Raw genomic sequence first — 16,512 nt, forward strand, 5'->3', positions numbered from 1 at the left:
GGCCAGGATGGAGAGAGAGAGTGAAAAGGGTAAGAGCAAGAGAAAACATTTTGTAATTTCTTAAGACACAAGTGAGACCACCACTTTAAAGTAAAAACTGGTTAGGATTTTCATTTTCACTTTGGTTTTATGAAGATGGTTATTGCTGTATGACTTTAGCCACTTAGAAAGCTAACAAGGGATTCACTGGACTTTCCACACCTTCTATAAGATAGGACAGTTGATTCTTAGTTGTGTTGATGTGGTCACTACTTAGCCTGGTCTATAGACTTGTTTTCAATGCACAATAGCTGCCTCTAGATCTGGGAGGTTGTTCAGTGGCTCTCACAGAGCTTGATGCTGACATGAAAATCTGAATTCCAGATGGAAACCCTGAGAACAGAAGAGCCTAGACCTGGTTGGGAATTTGGCCACCATCCTCTGATCCCCTGCAGGTGGACATAAATGTGTGAAGCAAGTAGGCACAAGACAATAGAAAGTGATGTAATTAGCAATTAACTGGAAAGCATATTTCACTAAAAATCTTCAAATTCTTCTTTCTCTCCCTCTCTCCTTTGAACTCAATGCCTGAAAACTGCACAGGCAGTCCCAAGTCTTAGTTTGAGATCTCTGGTGCCCAATACATTTCTCCCCTGCATGATGACTTTTGATCTCAGATGCCTGGTCCAGTGCCTGGCACACTACAGTACTTAACTAAGGAAGCTATTTTTGCTGTTGTTGCTTACTTGTTTTTATTGCCTCTTGTTTGGAAAGGTATTTAAACTTGTCAAATGTTAAATATTACTAGGATGACTATTATAAGCAATGCTGGAGATTTAGAGGCAAACATATATAAACATTTGTTAAGATAAAACAGTACATATAGTGGGGTGCCTGGGTGGCTCAGATGGTTAAGTGTCTGCCTTCGGCTCAGGTCATGATCCCAGGGTCCTGGGATCGAGCCCCACATTGGGCTCCCTGCTCAGGAGGGAGTCTGCTTCTCCCCCTCCCTCTGCTCTCCCCCTGCTTATGCTCTCTCTCTCTCTATATATATCTCTGTGTCTTGAATGAATAAATAAAAAAATCTTAAAAAAAACCAAAAAACAGTACATATAGAATACAGAAATACACAAAAAATTATAGAGAAAAATGCATATAGATACACAAACTGAGCATGCCTACATCAAGAAACACAACATCATCAGCATCATGGAAGCACCAGGCCACCTCATGCTCATTTTTAAGGATGATGCTTAACATCAGTTAATAGTGTCTGCCTCCTAGAATGATCACTGTAGAATCAAATTATTTTACTTATCTCCTCCATCAGACTATGAAAAACTTTAGTCAGGGACTGGGTCTTTCTCTTCTTTGTATCCACATTATCATGGCTTATAGGGTCATCTTAAAGTCCCCAGAGCCCAGACAACTATCTAATAGGAAGCCACAAAAAATCCCATTTTCAGGTCACATCTCAGTTTCTGATTTTATATATCAGATTTAGCTCTTTAGATGTACTTAGAGCTCTCAGAAAAGAGGCGTATTCTAAATACAGTCTCTCTGGTTGAAGAATAAAAACTGGAGTAGAGGGTGGTGATAGCAAAAGGAGTTAATTAGCATTTTGTGTACATTAGATAACACAGCTGCTTCCAGTTCAACGACCAACATCAGACGTTCTCTAGAAATGTGTTTGATGGAAATTCCCACTTACTCTTTTTTTTTTTTTTAACGATTTTATTTATTTATTTGACAGAGAGAGAGACAGCGAGACCAGGAACACAAGCAGGGGGAGTGGGAGAGGGAGAAGCAGGCTTCCCGCCGAGCAGGGAGCCCGATGTGGAACTCGATCCCAGGACTCTGGGATCATGACCTGGGCCAAAGGCAGACGCTTAACGACTGAGCCACCCAGGCGCCCTCCCACTTACTCTTGCTTAAGTGGGTCGATAAAACTTCGGTAAGCAAGTTGCAACACTGGGCGGGGGAAAAGGAGACAAGTACCAACAAAGAAATTAACCTCAAGTGCTTTCTGGTACACCAAATAGCCATGGGAAAATTAGGGCAGGATTGGAGGTTTCTGGCAAGCAGCCCCTCTATTCATTTTCCTGTCCTTCTTTAACTGGATTATAGCACAAATATTGTTATGTAGCTATTTCCTTTGCAGACCATTGTCCTTAGCTTAGGTTTACCTCTAATCAATTCAAATTATCCTCATGCCAGTCCTGTGTTGAAATGTTACCGAGCACCAACTGAAAAAGATCATACTTTATTACAAGATGGGGATCCATCTTGCAAGCTGTGAAGGAGGAGTGCAATAGTCTGTCTGGAAACATCTGTGGGAGTAACCAGATGTTTTATTTAGAGGAGAAATGCAGGCTGAATGAATGACAGAAAAAGGCAAAAGAGTAGATGACTCATCTCTGAGCAGATGAGAGCACAAATGCTCATGGATTTTCTTTTTTTGTAAGCACTGTAGTTGGATTAAGTGTCTGAAATCATCCCCCTCATACCCTATATTTTTTGAAACTGTTGAATTAGGTTTCTTGATTCATGGGTCCTACTCAAGGATGACAGCCTTTGCATAGCAAATTTCTGATGCCTGGATTGGAAGAATCAGAGCAAAGCCATCCCTATTCATAAGCTGTGGTGGTGTGATTTCAAGGTCACCAGGAAAGACTTCACTCATGTTTCTCTCTACCTGAAGTTCATAATCCCACCAAAAAGGATTCCTTCTTTCAGCAAAATCAATCAGCATCTCAACTTAGTTTTAAAGTGTAAATCCTAATACAAGGATTAACAAGTAAAATTCTATCTGTAACTCTTACAAAGCAAATTAAGGGCTTGTGTGTGTGTGTGTGTGTGTGAGACTTTCTTTCTTTTTTTTTTTTTTAAAGATTTTATTTATTTATTTGACAGAGACACAGCGAGAGAGGGAACACAAGCAGGGAACACCAGCAGGGGGAGTGGGACAGGCAGAAGCAGGCTTCCTGCAGAGCAGAGAGCCTGATGTGGGGCTCGATCCCAGGACTCTGGGATCATGACCTGAGCCGAAGGCAGATGCTTAAGGACTGAGCCACCCAGGCGCCCCATGTGTGACTTCCTTAAGAATGTAGTCCATCAGGAACTTCTCTGACCCTGGATTTTGAAATTCTAGCAGCAAGCAAAGAAAGGAAGGCATCTGAGGAAGAAGCAAAAAGGGAGACAAGGGTTCAGAAAATGAAATGAGGAGAGAAGACCAATTTTGGATTTTGAACTGATAATTTGACTTTTTCGCATCTCAGTTTTCTCATCTGTAAAATAGAACAATAACATTTTTTTCCCAGCTATTTTTGGTCAATGACCAGAAGGTACTCTCTTTCTTTTGCCAGACTAATTAATTAACTAATTATCTTGTTCTTTCTACAAAACAACTAGTGTAGGAATTTCAAGAGATGTATATAATCAAGAGTGTTTTCTGTTCTCTCCTATATTTGTTTCTTGGCGCTTCTCTGGTGAGAATTCTTTATTATTTTTTTTTTCCCAAAGGCATATTGAAAGGATATTTTTCCTATCTTGGGTCAGAGACTGGGGACTAAGAGAAATCTGCCCAAGTTCATAGTTCATGGACATGATTTGATCAGTAATTTGAAAAGGCAAGATGATTTTGTGTTTTTATTATCTAAGCAATTTTTTGGGAAGGCTTTTTTGATACTATCCTCTAGATTACTTTCACTACTGACAGTTGGCTAAACCCAAGATTTTTCAGAAATGGAAAGATGATTTCATGTCAAATGTCCATCAGTTTTGGCCGCACACGTTTCTAGAGACAGCTCAGGATCACTGTAAATTATATCTCTAGGTTGAGTAGAAGAGTAAACATGATACTAAATATAAACTGCCTAGCAAAGAGCCTACACACAATATGTATTCATAGCAATTTACATACTGACAATTTTGAGAGTAGCTTTCCTAGATTTTTTAGAACCACTCTATTTTACTCTACAAAAGTGTTTATCCTTTTTCACTGATTGAATAGGTAAAACACGAGCTGACAGAAAATTCAAATTTTAAGACATATGATATTATTTCTATGGGCACCCAGAAGTATTGTTACTTCTGAATTATTAATGCATTGGCTATTAGGTGTATTAAGGCCCAGATTACCTGTTTAAAACAAAACAAAATTAAATGATTCAATGACTGGGGACTTAGGGTATCATAAACTTTTTTCATTACCAGTTGGCACGGAGCCAATTCTATCACTAATTTAGACTTTTTATGAAGCAATTTTCAGTCTCTACCACCTTTTGAAGTAATGAGTTTCAGAAGGTTGCTTCATAATATATGAGATCAGTCTTCTCCCCCAAAGTCTTCCTCCTTCCCCTCCTCCTCCTCCCCTTCTTTCTTCTCCTTTTTTTCCTCTTCCTCTGCTGCCTCTTCCTCCTTTTTCTTCTTTTTGAGATCAAATTAACTATCAAGCTGAAAGCAGAGTTTCCTAGCTCTGTTAGATTAGAATATCCAAATTATGTTTACCCATGAATAAAATCAGATTTATGGAATATCTTTAACTATTTGGTTGTCAACATCTCCAGGCTATTGACAAATATTTCATTTCTTATCCTGTCACACAGAAAAATTGTACTGCTCGTCTACTTTAGTATGGGGCATACTCATGTGATTTATTTTTCCCAATGAAATCTGAATGAAAGTGGTGTATGGCCACTTCTGAACAGAAGTTTTAAGAGCCATGCTCAATTTGTCCCATCTCTTCCCCTGACAAAATAATTTTTGACAATTAAACCTTTACCAGGGTAGGTCCCTGAGTGACTAGTATGAGCAGTGCTGACCTGCTCATACTAGTACACACTGGAAATGTACAGTGAAGAGAGAAATAAATCAGCTGTTAGACCATTGAGATTTGGAGGATGGTTGTTACTGCAGCAAAATCTAGCCTATTGTAATAAAATACAATTGCATAATAGATTCTTAGCCTTTATCTTCTCAGACTGAAAAGTTAGTTTCTTTTTTCATTTTTAAGACTTTGCTTATTTTGAGACAGAGAGAGAGAGCAAGCATGAGCTGGGGGAGGGACAAAGGCAGAGGGAGAGAGAGAATCTCAAGCAGACTCTAGGCTGAGTGTAGAGCCCCATGCGGGGCCTGATCTCATGACCCTGAGATCATGACCTGAGCTGAAATCAAGAGTCAGATGTTTAACTGAGCCACCCAGTAGCCCCTGAAAAGTTAGTTTCTAGTGATGGTTTTCAAGTCAATGCAAACATGCCATACATTGATAAGAAGATCTCCTAATACTCATGGCTGGTGAAATCCTGGCTTGAAGCTCTTCACTTTTCATCATCATCATCATAACCGGCATTACCAATGATGTATTTAATAATAAATTACAGACTCTTAAAGTTAAGAAATAAAATTAGTTACCTAACAGTCTTATTCCAGAAATGAGAAAGCTCAGATTTTCCAGAGATAAGGGATTTATCTAGGATGATGATATAGTTAGGTTTCTTTTTAATTTTAACATGTAATATTTTTCTAGATTTGCACTTTGCAACTCACTCCACTCATTTATGCATCCAATTTCAATTAATTTTTAAAAAGTGACTATTTCCTGGTTAGTGGAATAACCAAGATTAGTCTTAATGGCTTTTACTAGAGACCAGTGCTATTTCTACATGTATTAATTTCTTAGGGCTGCCATAACAAGGTACCACAAGATTCAGTGGCTTAACAGAAATGTATTTTCTCATGGTTCTGGAAACTGGAAGTCCACAAGGTGTTGGCAGAGATTCTTAGGTGTCTTCTGAGGTCTCTCTCCTCGATGTGAAGATGCTCTTCATTTTATGTCCTTAACATGATCTTTCCTCTGTGCATATGTACCCCTGGTGTCTCTGTATTTAAATTTTCTTAAAAGAGTACCAGTCAGACTGGATTAAGGCCCACCTTCATAGCCTTATTTTACCTTAATCAGCTCTTTAAGGTCCTACCTCCAAATATAGTTACATTTTGAGGTACTGGGAGTAAGACCTTCAACATATTGATTTGGAGGGGGGGAACTAGATTCAGCCCCCAACACTAAGATGACAAACTGATAGCATTTTATACTAAAAACAAGATAAAACAAAAGTTATGGTTAGAATCCCACTGTAATTTTCATTAGCAGTGATGTTTACAGAGTATCAGTTAGAGGAGTTGGACAGAAAATATCTGTAAGACTTTAATATATTTGCCCATGTTACAAAAGGCATTCTATCCCAGTGCCGAGACTATATCCTCATTTGGTGCAACTGACAGTTGAGCCATCTACAAGCTGTTTAATATTGACCACACCTCTGAAGGAGAATTCTCCTGGACGTCAAATAGAAAGAATCTCACTCCCACTAATGAAAGTCATAATGCTTCTCTCCTCTCTCTCTTAGTCCCACCCTTTCTTTCCCTCTTGCCCTTTTTTTTCCCCCCATATGACTCCTGTGAGTACAATGCCAGTTTCAGGTACTATGCTAGGAATCAAGGTTGGGTAAACCATAACCTTACCCTCCAGGGGCTCATATCTAGGACATAAGATAGACAAGTGATCTCACAATTATAAATAATGCAATATATACACTGCTCTAGGCTATATGAAAGCATGGAGAAAGATTTTCTAAGTCACAATTGGAGGAGGTGGGAGAGTCTTATCCCTTTCATTTCTACAACTGTTTTTTTCTTTTCAAAAGATATTCCTATATTATCATCCTTATATTCCAAGAGATAGAGCATGTAGTACAAGGCACATTTGCAAAGCATGGGACTAAATTTCTAACTAACAAACTGGGAAATATGCTTCAAAAGAAGTTGGCCCCTTTAAAGTTACCCCTTTGAGGGGCTACTCTATAATTCCAAAAATGCTGCCTTTCCTTCAAGTATTTGGAATTTACATTTGGTCAGACTGTGAACTCTTCTAGAACACAACAAAAATTAATTTAATGTATGGTGTATGATGAGGGTTTATAAAACAAGTGGATAAATCCAGAGACAGTGGCACATTTTTAATATCATGTTTGGCGGATAATACTTGTTCCTGCATGTTTTGGGCTTCTAGAGAGTTAAGACATCCAGATTAAACAAAATCATGATCAGATGAAGAATGTTTAGAGTTCATGGTGAAGTATGACTGTACAGTAACGGAACTGGATTCCTTTCAAACCAGCTCTGAAGAAAACCAGAACAAAAGCAGGAAGACAAGAAAGCAGGGTTTGATGAATAGCAATGTCATTCTCAAATGTGAAGAGTGCTAGGTGTGATGGAGGAGGAGATTGCTATATAAAACCATAAGTACTTTCTAAGAAAAGCAGATTGTATTAGAGGTATGATTTCTTCTGAGAACAAAAGCACCACTCCAGTGTTACTCAATCCCTGGATGATTGTGAATAAACAAAAGTGCCCTAGAGCTGAATTTCTGGATTGGAGCTGGAGAGTACTGCATTAATACACATGGTGTGAAAAGAATTTGAAGTTCCTAGGAGCAAGCCAGGGGAAGCCCACCAGGAAGGAGAAGAGAGAAGAGACAACACCAAGATGAAGAAAGGACAAGTGACACCACTGTGCCTGGATGGCTAGGGGACAAAGGTAGATTGGTTCACATGGGGATTTGTTTCTTTGCTGCTTATACTGTTGTTGCAAGTATGAGCACCATACCTGCATGATTTTATTGTTGGTGTTTTTTAAAGTCAAAGAAAAGATCTGAAATCTTATACTTGAGTCAAAGTGCTATAAATCAGAGACACCATGTAAAGTAGATGAAATAAATAAAACTGATTTGTGGGAATAGGAGTTCAGAGCTGCAAGTGACAATGGAAACCTAAATCCTCCAGGGATTCATAGAACCCTCAGAAAAGGCTTTCATTGTAGCATGGGAGTTCTGACAAGTCTTAGTTTAATGAAGGAGTAGGGTTATTCCAGTTGACATGTGGGTTTCATGTAAAAGACAGTGCTAGACAGACTTTTTTTTTTAAAGGAGAATACTTGATTTGAACAAACAGAACTGCATACCTTCCCTTAAATCCTTCTGTTTATTTTGTACATTTTGTTTCCAAGGATCTGTGGTGTAATCTGATCCCGATGAGGGATGTGATGTCATGTGCAGAAAAAATGGGATGAACTAGACATAAGATCTGAGCACCTCAGTTTGGTTATAGAAGAGTGATCCCAAATCTCTTTCCCCCTACCCAGAAATGTCCTCCTTTTTCTTCCTTTGCTTTATTAAGAAAAGTTTCCCATCCAGTTACTGCGACTGTTACAGAGCTGACCATGTCTGCTGGCATCCCATTGTATTCTCTGGGGATTTGTATTTTAGCACCTGTACAATTTTAGAGCACTTATGTCTTTACATATATACTTTTTTTCCCCTTTAGAATGTGAGCTACTTGAGGGCAGGGAACATGTCCTATTTATTTATGTTTACCCTGAACCTGTTATTTATATCAATCATCCAATAAATATTTACTGAATAAATGAATGAAAAAGTGGTTAAATGTATGCATGCGTAAGTAAATGAATGAAAATGGGTATCTATATTCCTAGAACTTACAATCTAAATATAGAAAAAATATGAGTAACAAAGTATGAGTGAGAACCCAAAACAAGTCAAAGCTTTTCAAAAGTCAAAAGGAATTTTGCTTGACTTCCTTCTTAGAGACTGTCTCGGTTTGCTTGTTTTAAACATATTTCACCTCTATGTCCTTTTTCCTAGAATTTCTGTAAGCCGTCACCTTCACAAAGCAAATCTTTCCCTGAGAAACAGAAGAGGAAATAAGTGTAATTGGTTTGCATGTCTTACTGAATTCTTACAATGAAAGAATAACCTGGAAACACTTTCCCTTGCACTCAGCTGAACATTCTTCAGTCTACATAACCCACTAAATCATAAGCTTGAAATATTGTTAAGAATGGAGCAAAATCCAAAGAACCAGTTACATCCCCAATCAGGGTTACTGGCAACGTGCTCAGCAGCTAGTGAGAGAAAAGAGGAAGTGACTAAACCAGAAGATCTCATCAGCCTGTTGATCATGTGAGGGGAAGCTCATAAGCTTTCTTTCTGTTGTTCTCATAGACGCTCTCTATCACCCAAACAGAGACAAGAGACCTCTTTAAAGAGATCACATAAAGCTGATAATAGGAGTGCATGGGTAAATATGAACCTTGGGGAGGGATTATTGACAGAAAACTAGAAGCATCAATTTGCCCTATTCCTGGTCTTCTTCAAAGACCTGCTTTGAAAGCCAGCCAGCATGAGCTGACTATTGCTCTGCAGTTGACCAGAACACACTCTATTGCTGGAGAAAAAGCAGTATACGTGGGAAGGAGCTCCGTACTCTTTTGTGGGCCTTGGCTTGTGACTGCACAGCAGAGGACCACAAAAGGAAACTAGCTTGCTTCAGTGTTTTTTTTGTTTTGTTTTGTTTTTAAGGAGGATTTGAACAAACAAAACTATGTACCTTCCCTTAAATCCTTGTGCTGATTTTGTACAATTTGTTTCCAAGGATCTACGGTATAATTTGATCCTGGTGAGAGATGTGATGCCATGTGAGAAAAAAGAAAGAAAGAAAAGAAAGGCTTATATTAAAAATTATTTTAAGATTGGAAATAAATATGGGCTAGGAGAAGGAAAGGATGTGGCTTGGTGGCTAGGAGGCCTAGGAGGAAAGAGGGTGTGTTAGGTGGAGAGCACGTGACATGTGAAATCCTAGAAGTTAGAGGGTCTAGTGTTTGGGGTGGGCAAGTACTGTTCATGTAGAAAGCCAAGCCAGGAAACCACTGTGGGGGAGATGGGTGATTATACCCCCGGACAAGAGATGGGTAGTCTCTAAAATCCAAGGTCAGATCCACAGACACCTGTTTCATTTTTGGTTTTGACTATATACTGGGATCATTTTTAAATGACCAATGTCCTGATATTATAGGAAGCTCTCTAGGTGATTTTAATATACCACATGCTAGAGGAAGCACCCTCACTATGCCCTGGGCAGCTTCAGTCTTGTAATACCCCTGATAGTATTTCTTGACTTCTTTTGCTTTAATGACCATCTGTAGTATGTCACCTGCTAGTCCATCTGCCCCCTAAACATGTGGTTTTCAAATTTAAGATGCATAGGAATTTCCAGGGTATCTTGTAAATTAATTTTTAAGGGACAGATTTTGATTTAGTAAATCTGGGGAGAGGTGCGAGCCTTAACATTCTAACAAGTTCTTTGCTGGCCCTTTGAACACACTGAGTAGCAAGACTTTAAATTACACCTACTCACAGCCTTGTTCACACTTCAATTTTGGCGTAGCTTTTAAGAGTCCAGGCTTTGGTTTCTGACCACATTGACTTCTACCTTCTACTTGCTGATCAAGTCTGGACAAGTTTATAAACTACTAACCTAGTTTCCTCACCTATGAAATGAGGATAAATGAGCGTTTTGTGAAGATTATAAAAGATCGCTAAAGTGGACTTACATGCAGGGCCTAGCACAAAGTTTGTGTCTCATATATATTAAATATTATTAGCTCTGACTCCTTAAATACTTTCTCTCATCAGAGCTCCTTTAATTTTTTTTCTCCTCTGCTCACTAACTTCTATCGAATCTTACAGAAATTCTCAGTTCACCCAGTTGATCTCTACTCCTGTGAATTCTCCCAACTTCCCTAATCCACTGCTTCTCCCTTGGCCTCTCTTCCCTTTCCACCCACGTGTGTTCTCTGGTCAGTCATGAAGACCATGCCTTCTACCATGCTTTCCATCCATTTACTCATTAAACAAGTATTTTCTGAGCACCTGCTATGTATCAGGCACTGTGGTGAGCTCCAGGAGTATATCTGGTGGCTGGCTGGTAAATTTTAATGGGCATAAACATATATGTATACATATGCATATGCATACATACATACATGTTTTTATATTAAACACTGATACAAAGAATGGTAGCACACAACGTTTAATACTCTTTATTGTAAATTTCAGAGAGCCACTTTGTTCCTAATTTTTATTTTTGGCAAACTCTTGTGTCTTCAGCCAACTTATGTTTGCAACTGATGAATAAATATAGTCCACAGAGGAATGTCACTTGATTTTTTCAATATATATTAATGAGTAAGATGAAAGCAAAATGAGGACAAATGTTGCAACCTCATTTGTTTGCCAACAACATGCTTCCTTGATAATCTCAGGTTCTGAATACCGGAAGAATAACATTTCTTAAAGTTTTTGTGTAACAGCTATAAACAGAGTCCATTTTTAAGCTTAAACTGTGTTATGAACATGTTCACTATTTTTTTAAGTCTAGACAAGAAAATAAATAATAAATCAAGTCATCAACTAGTGTTTGCTAATTTCTGTGGTATAAATACTTCCCCTATGGCTGATTTCAAGCTCCCAATGTGACATCACTGAACAGATATTTGGGAAGAGATGTGCTGTAGCACATCAATAAATAGTGTTTCTACTATACAGATACAATCAATGGAAATAACCTCAAGAGAATAGGTAAGAGGATACAGGGTCTGATAAATAGGAAGTGATCAGTTCTGATTATTTACTAACTTTTGAAAATATAGTTAATGGGGCACCTGGATGGCACAGTCAGTTAGCGTCTAACTCGTGGTTTCAGCCCAGGCCGTGATCTCAGGGTTGTGAGATAGAGCTCCACATCAGGCTCCATGTTCAGTGCCGAATCTACTTGAGTTTCTCTCTCCCCCTGCTCCTGCCCCCCCCAACTCTCTCTCTCTCAAATATGTTACATGGCAAAGAGACTTTGCAGATTTAATTGAGTTTATAAAGTAGCTGACCTTAAGATAGAGATGCTATGGGGCACCTGGGTGGCTCAATCGTTAAGTGTCTGCCTTCAGCTCAGGTCATGATCCCAGTGTCCTGGGATCGAGTCCCACATCGGGCTCCCTGCTCAGCGGGAAGCCTGCTTCTCCCTCTCTGGCTACCCCTGCTTGTGTTCCCTCTCTCGCTGTGTCTCTCTCTGTCAAATAAATAAATAAAATCTTAAAAAAAAAAAAGATAGAGATGTTATCCTGGATCATCCCAGTGTGCCTAATGTAATCATATGAACCCTTAAAATAAAGGAAGGCAGAAGCAGAAATCAGAAAGATTTAAAGTATCAGAAGGATTTGATGTACCACTGTTTGCTTGAAGAGGAAGGGAATCATGTGACAAGGAGAAGGGGATCATGGTCTTATAACCTTGAAGAATGAATTTTACCAATAACCGTTAAATTTGGAAGAGGAACCTCAGCTCTAGATGAGAACCAGAGCCCTGGCCAATACCTTGATTTTAGCCCAGTGAGAACTCAAGAAGGTAACTGTGCCATATTGTGTCAGACTTCTGACCTAGAGAAAGGGTGAGATAACAAGGTTGTGTTGGGTAAAGCTACTCCATATGTGGTAATTTTTTATACATCGATAGAAAAATAATACAATCAATGAAGAAAGTATCCAAATAATAGTTTTGGACGAAGAGCAGGGGAAGAATGTTCCAGCACTTACAGGGACCTAGAGCTGTTTGGAATGTACAAGAGGAAGAGAAATGAGAAAGATGGAAATGAGATAGATCCACTTATGAAGAGCCTTTTAAGTTAGGAGAATATTTTGAACATTTTCCCAAGAGCAAAGGGAATCAAATTATTTAGCATGATCAGTTTGCATTTACAGAGAATAGATGAAAGGGGCGTAGACTGGAAGCAGGCAGATCAATAGGATCAGAGGAGCATGATAAATCTGGGAAAAAGTGGACTGGGAATGCCTAACCCTGGATATGGACTATGCCCTGCTTTTTGTTCTTTCTCACTTCCATTCCTCAGTTCAGGTCAACAATCTCTTGTTTGGTACCAACTGTCTGCCAGGCACCATGCCAGCAGCAGGATACCTACCCCAAGCTCCCAGACTCAGCATTGCTACCCTTTATCAGCAGTCACGTAGAGGAAGATAAATAAAGTTCACAGATTTCCCAAACTCGTTCTGTCAACCTAGGGTGAGTCACTTAATCCTTCTGAGTTTTCCTTTCCTGATGTGTCAATAATTTTATAGTTACTTCAAGAGGCTATTGTAGGAATCAAATATAAAGTATACAAAAACTTTAAAAGTCATAAATACTTTATTCAAACGATTTATTTTCTTCTCTTTATATTCCATGTACTCCAATTCTTCTCATATTCTTTTTAATCTCTCTTCTAGGTCATATTTCTTATAAAATTAGGACAAATAATTCTTGAGAGCCTTGATATACTATCCGCTCATCTGAATTTCCCTCTGTATTTGTTTACACATGTGTTTTATACACACACACAGACACACATAAACACAATTCCTGTCCCTCATGGAGTTTATTCTGTGAACACTTAAGTGTATATAACAAAGCTCATAATATATTTTTAAGTGGAAAAGAAAAGTGATTACAAAATATGTTGAATTGGGCAAGCATGTTTGTGTGTATATGTGTGTGGTGTGTGAAGGGAAACAGGAGAGAAAAAATATGAATTTATGCATAGAACCAAAGATTGAAAAAATATACTTCAAATGTTAGTAGACTTCATCTCTAGATGATTTCATTTGGCTTTCTTTTCATATTTTTAAAATTTTCTGTAATAAATATATTTTATAAATTGAAAAGTATCTCTACACATTTTAGTTAGACTATAAAGTGCAAAGTCCTATGAATAACTTATACACAGGATGTTATGGGAGTGGATATTACTTTTTTCTTTTTCTTTTTTTTTGTGGGTGGAGTAGAGATTTCTAAATTAAATGATGCCTGAGTGGAATCTCTATGCTCAGCTCTGAGGGATAAAATGTTTTTTAGGAAAGAACCTAGGGAATGACATTGCAGAAAGAGGACCCAGGGGGAAGAGAGGCTCAGCATGGAGTGCTTAAAGGACAATATTATGTGTGTAGTTCCTACTGCCTGAAGTGTGCCTTGGGGTGAAGCAGGAGATGGGGATTGAATGCCATGCTATGGATCTTAGATTTTATCCTTTAAGTGCTAAGGCATTTGAACAGAGAAGTCACTGAGTCAGACCTTCATTTTTGGTAGATTATAGTGGTAGCAGCGTGAAACACGTAGAATAGAAAGGTTAGAGGCAGACAGGAAGCATGGAGACTTGTCAGGAAGCTAGTGTCCAGGTTAAAAAAAAAAAAATGATAGAAGTCTGGACCAGGACAATGTAGTGAGAATGAAGAGAAACATTTTATAGATAAATAAGAAGTATTTCGGGCTTATATCCTACTCTGTCAATGTCCTACTACAATGCTAAATTAACAACACCACAACTCAGATAAGAGAATACACTTGGTGCCTGCATAAAATGCCTACATGATTTTCCAACTGGAAGAAGAGTGTCAAAGCAGATGGGAAGGCCAAGACTCAAAGACCTTGGAAGAGTTCATAATTTGGCTTAGGCCTAACTTCTGCATGTACGGAGGACATATTTAGGGTTAGAAATTGCCACGCTCTGACCCAGGACAAGGCCACAGAGAGATGGGAAACAGCACTGAGCCTGAGAAACTCCTGAGGAAGACCCAATAGGCCTCAACAGCAGACGAGGAGCAGAGGAGCCCCTGCGATCCTATGGGCTGTCAAATGACAGGCTGTGCAGAGATGTGACTTGGAAAGGGAGAGAGGGAGTTTTGTTTTTGACTCATGCTTAGTTTTCGTGGCAGCACGATTTCCAACTGGCATAAAGTGAGTCAGGAATTAACCGAGAAAGCAAAGAGCCCGAGTGTGTCATGAGAACAGGATGTCAAGACACGTTTGCTGGCAGTGAAAAGCAACTTGGCTATCCATGCTAAGGAGGGGCATAAGGCACAGTGGAGGGATACATTTCCAAACTCTCTTCGGCCCATGCTTCACCTCATTCAAGGTCTGCTTTATGTTTGTGCCAAGAGAGTAAAAGTTTTCCTGGTGTGATTTTTGAGGCTTTCTCTTCATCATCTCTCCCTGACCATACAGGTGGGAAGTGTCTAAAAACTGTCCAATTAAGAGACAAATCTTCCTCTTCCATATGCAATGAATGAATGTAGGTACTGAAATGCAAACCAAGTTGTGACTGATCTCTGCCTTCCTGCTGCCAGACCTTGATGAGCATGAAGACCGAGGTGTGAGAGGGGAGAGAAACCCTAAAGTAAGGAGTCAGGAACACAGGGAGGCTTTGTAGTAGAATGCAAAGAGCCTGAGATCAGAAGTCAGGAGCACCTATGACACACGCCTTCTGAAGTAATGCCCACAGAGGGCCACAGCCTCGTGTCTCTGAAGAGCCCTCTGAATTCTGCTACTGGGGGAAGTCAAACCTTGAGTGAGGTCTCAGGGGGTTAGACAACCTGACTTAGATAATCCCTAAGATTCTTTTCATTTTCACATTTAGATTCCATGGACCAGGAAGATTGAAAATAACAATTATTTGGAGCTTTTGCAGAAAATGAGAGGAATCTACAAAAGTGACCTTTCCACAATAGGATAACAGAGGTTTTTAACTGAACCAACATAGAAGGCCACAGGTAAAAATCACAGGGCTGCACTTTTCAGAGATGCCTACTTTGAGTTTCAAAGGGATGTATGTGCCTCACACTAGCTCTACATTAAAATACATGGGATTTGGCAGGGTGGTGTCTGTGTGTGCTTCTTTCTTTTTACTCAAGTGAAAATTCTTTCTTCAGCAAAAAGCCCCAAGATACAGGAAATATAATGAGGAGGCAGCAGGTGATGGCATGGGGTGGTAGAGAGCTGCTTTGGGCCTCAGAGTCTTCAGATTGGATACCAGGAAATGACCTGTCACATGATCTCCAGGAACCTGAAGACTTGTGGAACTGCTTTTCTGAGAAGACTTGCCTGGCAAACACCCGCCCACAGGTTCCTCTTGCTAGCTAGTCCTAAAGGAGATCACTGTTAGCAAGGCAAGAGCAGCTACCCTGACGCCCCTCTCCCAACCTCCAAAGTGGCTCAGAGAAGGCCATGTAGTTCCTTTACTCCTGAGGGGAGCTCACTCCTGTGGTAAATACTCCCCTGGGAACTTGGGTTTTTTTCTTTCTGTTTATTACCATTTTCCTAATCCTTTACCTCCAACAGATTTTCTTTCTCAAATGGAATTGTTGCTGGGGCACGTGTTTGGCTCAGTTGGTAGAGCACGTGACTCGATCTCAGGGTCTTGAGTTCAAGTCCTACATGGAGCCTACTTAATTAAAAAAAAAAGTCTGTACAATGGAATTGTTGCCAATGAAATAGAATGACACTTGTTTTACAATTTTATCACTGGTTAGGCCCATGGGGATACACAGTAACATTTCTGAGGCCTTTTATTTCTTTCATTTTTTTAAAAAAAGTACTTGTTTGGGCTACACTTCCTTCTGCTAGGTCTTTTTTTCTGGGAGGTGCTGAAATTGTCTGGGGGGAGGGATGCGGGTGAAATAAAGTCAGAAAGGCAGAGTAGGATTCCTACACCGATTGGCAAGAAAACCTGTAGCTGTGTATGCCCTTGATTTGGGAAAAGTTAATTATCATATTTCCAAGGGTTAAAAGCCGAGCAAGTT

This window comes from Neomonachus schauinslandi, chromosome 11 (genome assembly GCF_002201575.2).
Source record: "Neomonachus schauinslandi chromosome 11, ASM220157v2, whole genome shotgun sequence".
In the NCBI taxonomy this organism is placed as follows: domain Eukaryota; kingdom Metazoa; phylum Chordata; class Mammalia; order Carnivora; family Phocidae; genus Neomonachus; species Neomonachus schauinslandi.